The following is a 14,447-nucleotide window of genomic DNA, read 5'->3' on the forward strand; positions in this document are numbered from 1 at the left end:
AGCTTTCGTAGTTCAGTTCAATTCCAGTGAAACTGTTGCTGATCTTTTTGTTGGATTTTACAGTGATTGTCAATTGAAGGGGTCGGTGCAGTATAGTGCTAACCCACACCATGGTCATTTTGAGATAATCGCTGTTGAATGTTTGGAAAGTCCATACATTGTACATTAATAAAACATGAATGCATGCATTTTTACCATCTTATTAGTTGAATTCAAATATGATAGTTTCACGGAGGTTAGAGTGAAGGATAAGGATCATGAAAATGCATGTAACTCAATTTTGACGAAAGTGTGGGTTAGCACTATATTGCATCGACCCCTTCAATTTGAACATAGGATGGATTTTATCTTTAGAAGCTCTGCATGGAAGTCTATTTTTTGTGGGGGGGGGGATGGGGGGAGTGTGTTGTCTGAAAGGATGAAGAGGAGACAACAAAGGCACCATGGAAGGAAGTGGGGAGAGGTAGGTGATCTGTTAATCCATTATCCCTTAATGTGTAGATTGAGTGGGATCAATTAATCCTAGGCTGTAGTTAGAACAGATCTTTAAAAGTTGTGTCTGGGAGTGTTACCAGATATCAAGTATTGACAATCATGATCAGATGGTGAGGCTGTTGATTGTAATAGTTATTATTACATTGAATATATAAAGTATCATTTATTAGTATTAGTAATACTGTTATATGCGCAGTAGAGTATATTATTATTATAGTAGCTGTGCAATATAAATGTCCTTTATTATTATTATTATTATTATTATTACTATATTCACCTTCCTTACTATTTAGTTTTATCTGTATGATCATCATCATCATCACCACCATTGTCATCACCACCACCTTCATCATCATCATTATCATCATCATTAATTTGATCATCCATAATCTACTGCCATAGAAATTTGAAATATCAAAACTAAATGCAACACATCAAATCAAATCAATCAAAACAACAGCTGGTAGGAGGCTGGAATAATGATAGCAGAGTGTGAAAGACTTCCAGTTGTTGGCTTATAGTCAAGATTATTTTGAGACCAAGCCCGTTGTGGTGCAGGATGTGGAACAGACACAGAGAGTTTCGGCTGCCTTGAAATTAATATAAGTGCTGAAAGGAGCCTCGCAGACTTCAGCAAGCCTAACAACTTCCATACATGAGGGGCGATATCCCCACATCATCCTATGAAATACATAAAGGGGGTTTTGTTTTCAGATCCAGAGATGGAAGTTGTAATGCAAGGTGTTGATAGAAAGTAAGAGTCAAAGCAAAGAGAAAATTGAGAAAAACCATGAGTTTTGTGGTCATCATCTTTCCTATGTATGTGTTTTTGTGTTTGGTGTGCTTTTTAATAACCAGCAAACACAATGAAACAGTGTTCACTGTATTTCCCCACTCCTGTTTAGTCCCAATACAGACTTCTTTTGTTCCCAGCCTTGGTGCAGATATGGATTTCCTTTTTTTTTTTTTACATCACCAGCTGGCAAAATATTGCCAATTCAGAAGTAATTACCATCAGCCATGTATTTTGTTAATAGTTTTATTGGTCATTTAAGCTAAAGGTACTACAATGTATGGAGATGTGGGATTTTATGTGTATTTCTCTGTGTGTATGTGTGTTTTTATATTCTTACAGATGGTGTTTCTGCTGTTTGAATCAGAAGTGAGAGATTGTGCAGTGCCGCAAACATTTTAGCACTCAAGTTGTAATTAGAACAGTGAACCACGCTCACAATGTACCACTGATCAAGCTGTTTTTCTTTCCCACCTGGTTTCCTAGTTGGCAATCAAACAATGATAATCTTGTTTTCTGTTCCCTGTTGTACTCAGAGCATTTGTAGGGAAATTTGCTCATTGTGTTCAAGATTGCAGCTCGGTGTTTTTGCGAGTGTTTGAATTTTTACAATCCAGAACCCCAGCAATGGAATGAAAAATGATTATCATCTCTTTTCTGGAGAAAAGATACTGATTTCCCACTTTGGAGATGATACATTTTATCATCCTAAAATTCCTATAGAAGCCATGATTTATTTAATTGATTAATTCCTTCGTTCATTCATTCATTTATTTGTTTGTTTATTTATCTATCTGTTTATGTACTTGTTTATTTTTTGCTTATTTGTGTATTTGTTGTTGTATTTGTTTATTTATTTATTTATTTTGTATTTCCTAATTTACTAATTTATTTATTTATTCATATATTCATTTATTTATTCATTTATCATTTGTTTATTTTCTTTAGGGGTTGCTAATATTACAAATATCAGTCAACTTGTAAAACACATGCACACACACACACATACACGAACACAAATAAAAACACCATTGAAGCAAATGACATGTGGTATAGATAGTTCATGGAACAAGAGATTTGCTTTGCTGTGTTGGCCTTGTACCTCCCAAAGAATGTTGCGCATCCATATTTTAATTCATTGCTGCTTGGAATCCATGTACTATTTCTCATTTGAAATTAAGAATAATGAATGATAATAATAATTAAAATCTGCTGTGAGGCCATAAACAATGTTTCCAGGCATACAATGTTGATTCAACATTAACACTGCTCCTGCATCGTTGTAATGCCAGTCCTTCAATTTTTCATTCAGGATTTGCTCGCTTCATTGCCCCAGCACTTGGTAACTTGTTTAGCACTGTTAGCGCTATATAAACACGGGGCTCATGTTCGGATGAGCCCATTGTTTATGCAGCGCTAACAGTTTGGCAGTTGAACGTGTGAGCAGATGCCTCTTGCAAGTTTTCTTTTCCTACCTAATTTCACGGCAATCAAGTAATGAGCCAAAACCCCCTACTGGGTGAACATGGGCCCTCCGTTGCAGCCGTAGCATCTCTTCTCGCAAATACACATAGTTCCTACTCTGAGTAATAGAATTAGTGGTCGTAGCATTCCAATAATTCATTCTGTAATCATTCATGAGGAATGCACAGAATCAATACCCCCCCCCCCCATCTTATTTCCGTTCCTTTTCATACCAAATCCGCTCAATTTTGACCTGTGTACTTATCGACTTTACCTGGGGCCTTGAGTTCATATTCTGTGTGTGTGATTCCAAGACGTCTGTACTCTATAACCTTCTCCCTCTCTCCTACTCTCCCTGGGTCTTTCTTTCTCTTCTATTCATTCCTTGTGATTGAAAAGAAAAAGAGGCCAGGACAGTGCAAGTATAGAAATTCAATAGGTGTTGAAATAAAAAGTTGTTGAACCCTATTATATCTTATATGGCTACCATCCTTCCATTGAGGTAGAACTCCTATTTGAGAATCAAATAAGGAAAGTACTTGTATGAAGAAAATAACTTGACTCCTTGCATCTTTTCTCCTTGATTCATTTCACAGTCCATGTGTTTTATGGTTTAAATGTTGTCATGGAAGTACATTTTTGCTATGTCAAGATTGACTCTTGGAGAATATCATAACTGAAATAATGCACTTTTATGTGCTGTCGCAATATATTGCAATAACACCCCCCCCCAAAAAAAAAAACAACAACAACAACAACGACAACGACAAGCAAATACATTTAGGTAATGTTTTGTACCAGTAATTAAGTGTGGAGAAATACAACAAATTAAATCTCACATCATAGTAACAATAAGAAAAATGATATTAGATAAAAGGAAAATAAATGCCATACTGGCTTAGGAGTACCCATACCCATCATAGATTTCTGTGCTCTCGTTTGTCAGCAAATCTTATACTGTAAAGCGAGGAGTATTTGCATGCATTTTAATTTCGTGAATTTCACAAGAGCCAAGATATCCCAAATTGAAATGCATGTGAAAGTTCTTGTCTGCACTGCGCATTGAATGCCAGTGGAAAAGGCTGTCGGCTCCAATTCATGAAAATGTCACGCCGCAAAACCAGTACTCCAATTTCAGGTGTCTCTGTCTCTTCAAGCAACACTACAGTGTATGAGGAAGGTGAAGTGCGTTGATATGATGAAACTAGTTATTCCTCTGTTATTTGCAGTGGCTGGTATCGGCCCATGCAAATCACCCCACACAAAACCCGATCTCTAAACCATGCACAGTTATTATACCAATTGATATCCCTGACAACAGGTACACGTGCGCTACGACAATCAGGGACAAACCGGCAATCAAAAATGAAGTGCATGTTGTGAATAGAAGCTGATGGTGCTTAATATAACCGCCACCAGCACAATATTACCCCACTGTGTCGTTCAATAAACAGTAGGCCTATGTCCTATATCATTGTCAGTTGGCAAATGTTTTTGCTGGTCTGCACAGTTAGCAGAATCTATTTTGGATTGGTTTGAAAATTGCCATTATGGTAAGGAAATGAAATTCCGTGTCTGTGGATTTAGTGTTCATTTTGTAGGCATTGACCAGCAGCAGTGAACGTTTTCAGCCAATATATTATGTCCCTATTGAACGGGTTTTGGCTCGAATATATTGAAATAATGTGTAAACATTTTATCACGTACACTGCATTTCATGGGTAATAATTCCAGATTAAATCAGATGAGCACTGTATTGAACTATTTTGGAAAATCACATTTTGATTTTCTATAGAAGCTTTGTCAAACAGTAACTAACCTGAATGCTGCCATAGCTCTCTCTTTTATATTTCAAGCTTTTACAAGTTCCATGGCAGTCACAAAGGTGATATTTGATGCATGAGTGGCAATGGCTTAATTCTAAGCAAGTAACCTCCAAATGTGACATGAAAATATTGTCGAACATTCCTTTTACCAAGAGGAACACACGGATTATCAAATCTCTTTGTTCGCGTGGCCTTGAGACTGGCTGGATCATTATATATGTATGTGAGATGATACGATTTATGGCGCCAAAGACATGACCCAAAATGACTGAGCCAATTTTATTTAACATACCATTCATTGCAAGGAACTAATTAATATTATAGATGCCGTCATACCATATATGAATATTTAAATTCTGTTTGGTGAGATAAGGTTTTAGATGTTACTATTATTTTTGGTTGATCCTGCTGCATAATTCAATTTTTAGTGTATATATATGTCATCTCTACTTTGCTATTGGCGCCACTTGTAATTTTCATTTCTTAATCGTGGTTGAAATCAATTTTTGAAGGGTTATTGATATAATGCTGCGTTAAATGATGCAACTCACATTTGATATGGTTTTTTGTTTGTTTGTTTTTTGTTTGTTGTTGTTTTTTTTTTTGCTGTGAAATCGAACAAATGAAAATATCCAATGACACATTTCTTTCTCAGGCATGTATTCTAGATGTTACACTACAGATAGTGGCATATTAGAAGTCAGCATCACTGTAATAAAAAGCATCCATCTTCATTTAATTGAACCATGGTAACAGTATGACATTCTGAATAGCTTATCAAACATTTATTTACAGTGCTTTTTCCTCTTTAATAATAGAAAAGTAGAGCCAGCTGCTGAAACTTATCCGTCTTCATCCAGTGGAGACAGACAGTTTTTCTCAAACTTGAGCTTTGATAATTAATACTAACTCATCATGGTTGTCAAGCATTGGGTCTGGCTCCACAGACTAGCAACATAGAGCACAGTCGCATTAAACACTGCAAGAGGTCGTAACGTCTGCTTTGAGCAAATATGTACGCAGCCAGAACTTGAGAGCATTGTGGAAAATAATGGCAAACAGGGAGCACAAGGTCAATCTGAAAGTTTGAGAGCAATGAGGAGAGTTTATAGATTTTGGATGATTCATACGCGAATTTAATACATTTTGTTACAGTGAGCTGCTGGAGAGAGAAATTTGCACCTAGGAACTCAAGTAAAGTGTGAGCTATGTATGTATACACTTTAGACTGTGAGAGGTACACTTTAATGATTTGTTCTGTGTATTGTACAGTGTAGCTGTCATATATTTCTTCGAAAATTGGGAATGTACAGAGATAGATAGCTGTGATATAAAGGTGTGTGTGTGTGTATGTGTGTTTAACTCTTTCTTGGAGATGATTTGTGAAAGGATGCTGTTTGATGTGAATGGTAACTTCTATAAACTTCTGTCCAGGTGCATCACTGCTTTGATGTTGATTAAGAAGTGAGAAAATGTGGATATATGGTTAATATCATTTGGAAAATAATGTACATTATAAATTAGTTTACTCAATGCAGGAGAAGTTTAATTTCTGGAGGAATTCATGATATTATTTAATCAATTGTACTGATATTTTTGTGTTCCTTTAAAATTGATCAAACAGAAAGGATCATACATTTGGCCAAAAAAAAGAAAATTGTAGAAAGTGATAAAATACAATGTGTGCCTTTCTGTATGTTAACTCTGAATATGGAATAGATAGACGTATATGTTTATTTTTTCATCTGACTGTACCCGTAACGTTTAATACCCTGTTCTGTTCCTCTCCGTGTCCAGGTTTCAACTATTAGAGAATTCATTGGATATTGCCTCTCCAAAGTTAGACAATGTGGATTTAAACCAGAACGGACAATTGGAAGCATCTATTACAGTACCGACCAGCAGAAACTCGGAGTGACCATCGTCTGAATTTGCTGCCAGTAGCATATCCCACCGTCCATGTATCTCTCGTCATTGAGATTGAGTTGGTAAAATGTCTCCTCCGCCTCATCCTCGATGGCAATGGAACGAATGGCTGATGAGACGGTGTAGGAACAGAGTGAAAACGTCTCCAAACAAGAGGTAGGAAAGATTCCATGAATTTTGTCATATTTAGCCCCAACCTGGATGTTATTTTATGGCTGGAAGCCTCTTTCATTGCACAGATTTCATTTTGTTTCACACTGGTCAGAAAGGAAGTTGCACCTGTAATGACAGGTTTTACAAGAACTCACTTGAAGCGGAATTGTTTGTGAGGAATTAAATTAAATTTCTAGTAATAAACAGCAGAAAAGGAAACAAAAAAGGGAGATTGACTACTTTTTTCTGTTTGCCACAATTGGTCATTTTCCCTTGTTTGATACCAACACCTCAGTCTCTTGAAAGCACTGGGATTGCTTTCTAAAATGGCCGTATGTAAAGATTAAATACAACTATAGTTGTGAGCGACTTTCAGACTAGACTGGTTTTCTGTGAGTTTCCTGTGTTTACCAAGGGCTGTTTCACTTGGTGCTGTGTGTACCACAGAGATTCATATTCCCTTCGTAGCCATGAATTTGCCATTCAGTACAGAGTGTTTACACTACACTCAAAATGCATTATCATCAGGTAATGCTGAAATCATAGAAGAGCCGGACCAGTGTGCATTGTGTACCTATTTTTCTTGGGCCATAAATTGCCAGTAGGTAATACGTATCACTGCAGAGGCCTATTCATTAACCCATCACACACAGATACCTGGTGGTTCTTGTGCAGTAAAGTTTATAGAAAGACTTTTATCTGGATTTTTAGAATGAAATGAATAGACCCTGTGGAAGGGGTTGGGATGAGAGGGATAGATTTATGTTTTGTTTTGTTATAATTTTCATATAATTTCTGTTCCTATTGTGTTTCTTTTATATGTTCTTGCTTTTAATAGTTGATGTATGTTTGATCTGATGTTGTTGTTGTTGCTGCTGCTGCTGCTGTTGTTGTTGATGGTATTGTTGGAGGACACAGATAATTGATTGACAAGCAGTCATCTTTACACATTTTGTGTAATACCATGTAAAGCTTAAAGGGGTCGTACAGTATTGGTTGAGACCTAATTTTAGGTTTCTCACATTTCTTGGTGAGATAATGAGAAACCTCTTATGAAATATGAAAGAGCTTGTAATTCTATGAGGAATTCAATGTTTATTTGATGAAAATTGGTTTTGAAATGGCTGAGATATCCAAAAAAGAGGGATTCTAATAAAGTGTGGGACCCACACTTTACTATGATTGCTTTGTTTTACTTTATTTTTGGATGTTTCATTCATTCCAAACCCGATTTTCATCAAATAAACTTTGAATTCCTCTTAAAATGGTGTGCTCTGTACTATATCATAAGTGTTTTCTTGGTATCTCGCAAAAAGTTAAAAGCCCAATTCTCATCTCCACCAATACTGTACTATCCCTTTAACGCTGGAATGCTACCCTTTGTAGTACAGTAAGAGATGGAATTTAGGTCTGCTCGTTGATTTTATTAAGAGAGAAAACAACAACAACATTGAACTCATTAAATATCCTGTCTGTTATGCTTTGTACAAAGATGTGTGTGAGAGATAACTTCAATGCATTTATATGAAGCTTTGAAGATGACATGTGTGTAGTAGAGAAGGCAATATCAGATACATGTAGTGCTCTTATTGCATGTGTAAGTTTTCCATGTGAGCATATTTGTTAAGCCCTTCATTTTTAATGCTTTATATATTCAACATTATCCGATCTTCTTAAATTGCAAAACTATACACGAAAGGAGCTCAGCAAGTATCCTAAAATAAGCTAAGCATAGTGAAATTAAACAGGATGAAGTAGAGAATGGCTAGTGCACTGAAATAAGAGAAAATCGTCAAAGAGTTTCATTTCAAAGTCTTGTTTAGCGAACGCCAGATATGGTCGCATTGCTAGAAATCACAGACGGCGTCTTGATTGATTTGACTGTCCGCATATCACTTTAGCACCGCGGTATCCCTTAAGATTTGGGTCAATTCATTCTGCACAATGTGCCGAAGAGATTATTTGTGGTTGCTGCAAAGCGATGTATGGCTAATTCAGCTCCAAAGTGCAGCAGTGGTATGTTAACTTTAAATTTGTGCAAGGTTGCAGCCATGAAGAATAGGGCTTTATATTTCTGGCATGAAACAGTTTACTGTAAAATACCGAATCCTTTCTGATGACAAATGCTTCCAAATTCAATGAATTCATTACCATTCCGGGGGGGGGGGGGGGGGGGGGCATTTCATGAAGCATTTTGTCCGACAACTTTGTCAGACAAATTTGCTCTCAGCCAATCAGATGCAAGGATTTCAGTGGCTTTTCACAGTTTGTCAGACAAAATATTTGACAAAAAGCTTCATGAAATGCCCCCCAGATGCCCCCCCCCCCTTTGCTTGGATTTAGTAAAGAATCACCATTTACGGAAATAATACTCATCCATTTATCTAGCTTTATCGTGATAGAGCAAATTCTGTTCGTCTCTGTCCAAGAGAGCATTTGAGATGCTGAATTCATTCTAAAGTTGACGCACCACCTGCGCATGTGGCGCATGTGTAATTCCAGTTGATCCACAAATAAATGCCCTAGACCCGAGCTGGATAGATATTTAGAGACTGCTTTCAGAACCCAGTTTTTGTTGCCATGGGGTTGAATTGGATTTCCATGTGTCTCTGATAGTGACTTTTTCTCTTGCTATTAGATATTCATTGTTTCGTTTGTCTACTCCCTAATCCTTCTCCCTCTTCTTTATTCTATTTTGAATAGTATGTTTGGCTGTCCATCTTTTTTTAAAATGATTCGGAATATGTCATATATGATAATGCCTGTGCACATCTTTCCATGTCTTTCAAGCTTATCTGTTTCATTCTCCACACGTATTGTTTTCTGATGTCTTTCTGCTAATGATAGCATCATTCACACAGACAAAATTGCAGGATATCCATCGCAGTCCAGATACTGAGATATTTTAGAGCCTGCTCAGATGGACGGAAATATCCCGCTAATCGCTGATCGCGATAATTTGTGGAGCAAACTGCTTCATGCCCGACATCTCCGTAAATGGTGACCCTTGCCCTTTTGTTCGTGCGCTGTTATGATGTGTTTTGAATGATGGGATCAGCAGATATTGAGATTATTTGCTCCAGCGTTCACACACTCACCATGACGCACATTATCGTGCTATTTCTCATTTTTATTTCTCAATTGCGATAATTCTTAAATAAATGGAAGATTTTGAAACTTTGATCGTTATGCTGATCACACTATATCATGAGATATTTGTGTCCATTGCAGGAAATTTGTCTTTGGTTAAATGTACAATTGTAAAATTCATCGGTTTCAATGAATCTTCAGATTTGGGAAATTTGTAACCATTGTTGTGTTCTTGGTGAGCTGCATTTCCTGGTCAAATCTTTTCTTACGAATACACGTAGGTTGGTTGCTGGGTTCATGCCTGCCATAATATTAGAACAGCAACAAAATTCCTCATTTTCATGAAGGCACGGTTCAGGCATTTTGGGAAGCTCTTTATTTCTTTTTGGCTAGGGAGGATGTACAAGTACGTGTTGTAGATGTCATTCTTAAGTATTTGCCTTTTAAAGGGTTCAATTTCTGCAAGATGAAGTCTGTGAGTTGTCTGCCTGTGTAAAAGTGGAATGAAAGAGCGAAACCGTCCTGGAACAAAGATGCATTCGGTATCAACATCCTGTGATGAAAATGGTCTCCTCCTCCTCTTTTTCACCCTCTCTCTCTCCCTCCCCCTTTCTCTCTCTCTCTTCTTTAATACCCCATTCCCATTCCCCCTGTCCCACAGACTCGTAACCGATCGTCTGTTTGTTTCTCACTAGATTGCGTTTATTTGGACGTACCAGATCCGTGTGTCTCGCGCTGGCGAGGGGGTAGACAGCATTTGTTTGATGCTCCTCCTGGTCATGTTTCATAGAATAGCAGGACACGGCGATTTGTTAACTGAGTGGATATCTGGTATACAAGCAAATCGTAGACAGACAGGCAGGGATGGGATTTCTACTTCCCTGATGTACGGTAGAGCTAAGAATAAAATAAGAGATAAAAGAAAGGCTTGCGGAGGCAGAGCCTGCCCAAGTCGTCCAGTGATAGTACTCAGAGATTTAAAGAGACTGTTTAGCATTGTGTTGGTGGCTCATTTCAGAAGTTGTCCTAGTCTGCTGACTGCGCTGGATGATGATGCTCAAAGGCATGGAAAAACAGTCCAGCTTCTGAAAGGTTTGAGAATTTGAAACGTTGTCAAAGAGGGTCATAAAGAGTCGCAAGGGAGTCAGTCCAACCCTTCCCACTAGGACAGGGCGTGCTGAAGGCAGCTAATTGGGACAATAAAGTTTAGAAATAATAGTAATTGTCATTATAGATTAGACTACAGATGATTTGTGTCTACTGTTATGTGAGACACAGCAATTCATTAATACAGAGTATAACAATATTCAACAAATTCCTTTTGGATATGAGTACATTTGCAAGACTTTAAGTGTCTTTCTGCTATATTTGTCTTGACAGTCTGTCATGGGAAAAAAAAAAACAAACTTTAATATTGATCTACCAGGGAAAACAAATATATAGTTTGCTCTTCCTATACTAATTAGGAGGAAAACACAGGCAATACACAATCATTGACAGCATGTCTGTTTGATATAGTACATGAATTTCAGCAAACATGACTAATTCATTCTGCATTTGATATAAGACCAAAGCCAAAGGCTACCAGTTGAGGGGAGTTGTGATTAGCAATAATTGTAGCAGGTGTTTAGTAGAGAGCATTTTGAGGTAAAGAAAAAAAGAATGAGAGATATCAGTCTTCTGACCCCATAACCCTTGCCAATCCTGGCTCGCCTCTAGAAGGTGATTGGGAAGATTAACGGGAATACATAAAAGTGACAAAACTGCGTGTGATATGTTACTCATTTATAATGTACATCCCCCCAAAGCAAATGAAAAATGCCAGAGTCTGAAAAACTGCAGTAATCATGGGAGAGTGGATTTTATGAGTAGATAGATAAATGTAGTAGTGAGATACACTTCAGCAATTGATGATGCTGAGTAACTTATCTGCCAGCGCTTATGTAAATGCATCGTTTCAGTGAAAGATGTAATGCCTTGTCTTCGGGTTGATGCGCCCCAAAACACAAACACCATTTATCATCGCCTGCAGCGCTCTGTGCAGAATGAAAAATGAAATTGCATTTTCATATATTTCGTCAAGCCTTGGGATATATCTCTCTCTTTCTCATCCCCTTCTCTTTTCCCCCTGTCTCTTTCTTTCAATCTCCTCTTTGCTAATTTGTGCGCCCATCTGTGTTTATACAGCATTGTTTCCCATTTGCATTTTGATCATTAGTGCGAATCTGTGCTGCACTTTCTTCCCATGTGACTGAGTTTGCTCCCCAAATTGGCAACCATGTGTCGAGATCTGCTGTCGCTGGACTCGAATAATTGTCTTCATGCAGTAGAGTACAATTATCCCAATCAGTACTCATCAAGTTAGTCCACGACCACAAATTCATCTTCAGCAATTTTCTTTTCCTGTCGGCTTCTTCCCTTGGCAGACGTGCACCCTGCCGCAGCGTATCTATCACTGCTAAGAGAGAAGACAAGGCAGAAAAGAAGGGTTCCTCCCATTTATTTCGCAATTTTGCGCAAGAGCTGGGATAAAAGCCAGCAAATTACGAGGCATCGTTCGTCGGGCATCAGGCGAAAAAAGGGAGGAAAGTGGTCTCCATCCTCACCAGAGACCAGAATGAGACCACGATTTTATTGGCCCGTGGGGCAACCCATATTGTGTGTCCATCGCTCCTCTTTGTGGGGGTCCTCCCTATGCAAAGTACCTCTGAGGGAAGGTGAGGGTGGGGGGGGGGGGAAGAGGAAGAAGTAGAGTGCCTTCAAGGGTCAGTGCACTTTCAGGTGTTTCCCCTCAATTCCTAGTGGTGGGTGTATGCATGTCTGAAGTATGTGTTCAACAAATTTGTTTATAAGGGCGTGAGCATGCCTGGTTGGTATATAGTCTTGGAAGAACAGACTGTTGAAAATATGAAGATTAGTGATTTTGCATGGGAATGTCCAGTGAGTACTTACTAGAGGCTTACTATGAAAGATTCAGTATTGTAGGGGCTGACTGAGCTATAGCATGATGTCTGTGCAAAAGCTGAAAACAATGTAGACAATTTAAAAGGGAGACCCAGAAATTCAGTGTGTGTTTTTGGAAACTATCTGCAGTCAGTTCCAGAGATAGAGCATTTGTGTGTATGTGTGTACAAGTGTTTGCGGCGTATGCATAGGAAAATGAACTTTCATTAAAACGTGCAGACATTTCACTATCAGGACCCACACCAGGTTCTCTCTTTTTTTTTTCTCTCTCTCTCTCCTCCCCCCCCCCCCCCCCCCACCTTCCTTCCTTCCTTTAAGGTGTGCATTTTAATACTAGCGGCATTTTCCCTGTACTTCATCCTGCAGGTATTGCCAATAATGCAATATAGGCAAGTGCAGGGCCTTATCATGGCAAATTAAAGGGAGAGTCACCCATTGCAACCAGTGCATGGTACCCTGCATTCTCAATCACCCACTTTTGCCCCTCTTTTGGCATTTCTATTTTAGATATGCAGTAATATGCTTTTTTTTTTTGGTAAAAGGAACCACCATTGTGAGAGAAGAGTTCCTTGATGTATTGTGAGCTAAAATATAAACATAGAATTAGTATCATAAAATAGTGGCAAGTGACAATTTATCTTAATTCATACCTGCCTCAAGAAGATAATGATACAGGTTAAAGGTACTGTCTACCTTTGGGAGCAGTGATTTGAAGGAAAAAAAAAGGTTCCAGTTATCACATTTGATGCACATGTATAGGTCAGTTGTGTAAAAAAAAAACAACCTACCATATGAAAATTTTGCAGTCAAGCCTAAAATACAAGGAAGTTTTGTCAAGAAAACATTGTAACTGCAGGTACTAGGTTTATTCTAGAAATGATTTTATTATAACTGTTGATCACATGTTAACGATATTACTTGACATTGATAATCTGATTAACATTTTTACATTGGTAGTTTCTATCTTTAACTCACATTTTAGAACTATTTTGAAGCACTAAGCTGGGTTTTTGTTTCATCTGCAATTGGTAAATAATGCCTTTCAATTCATTTGTACAGTCACATGACTACATGTACATTGTATTATTTCATGGTGTTGCCCATTATATGGATTGTCAGTTTTGATGATTTCAGGTAGAAATTTTCTGCTCTCTTGCTTCTCACTCTGCTCAATGTTTCTCAAATTTTTGAAGATTCTCCTTTTCTTTGATTTAGCGTTTCCATTTATGTACAACGTTATTTTCTTAGGCTCCCTTCAGGGTTTCCCCTTTAACCATGCTGCATCGGTTTATGATATTGAAGGCCTGAAGCCCTTTGCACGTATTGGATTTCGCCGATCTCTGTTTATTTGTCAGCCTTTTTCCACCTTCCATTACATGTTTCCCCCTTCGCTGACTCTCCAGGGTTTTCTGTTCATTTCCTCGAAATTTCTCTTCTTCAATAGCATCCCCCGCCACTCCCAAATATCCAAACAGCACTCTAATTTCTGATGTGGGATATAACCTCAATCACTTAGGGACTTGCCATTTGCTTGTGAGGGTGCTCTTGGACTATCAATCAAGACAATGTACAAGAAACATTTGTGGGTTACGGGTGGTTGTGTGGAGTTTGCAGAAGAGCCCATTATTTTGCCATTACTTTGCAAAATAGCAAGCTGAGCGATCTCAGGCAATGGGAATTAAAAGCTTTCAACAGAGAAAACATTTCTATCCATCCATGCATTGCCACTACACCAG

The 14,447-nt window shown here is 38.0% G+C and overlaps 1 protein-coding gene across 1 annotated transcript in view; it reads left to right on the forward strand.

Annotated features, from left to right (window-relative positions):
- Window positions 1-14,447, forward strand: part of LOC139714785 (uncharacterized) — a 64,145-nt gene that overhangs the window by 3,895 nt on the left and 45,803 nt on the right. Inside the window, exon 2 of the mRNA XM_071626441.1 lies at window positions 6,376-6,660. The gene's annotated coding sequence lies outside the window, so the exon portion shown is untranslated. The remainder of the gene's footprint in view (window positions 1-6,375; window positions 6,661-14,447) is intronic.

This window comes from Diadema antillarum, unplaced genomic scaffold, assembly GCF_040938485.1.
Source record: "Diadema antillarum isolate AM-2024a unplaced genomic scaffold, OU_Dant_1.0 seq00002430_RagTag, whole genome shotgun sequence".
Taxonomy (NCBI): Eukaryota; Metazoa; Echinodermata; class Echinoidea; order Diadematoida; family Diadematidae; genus Diadema; species Diadema antillarum.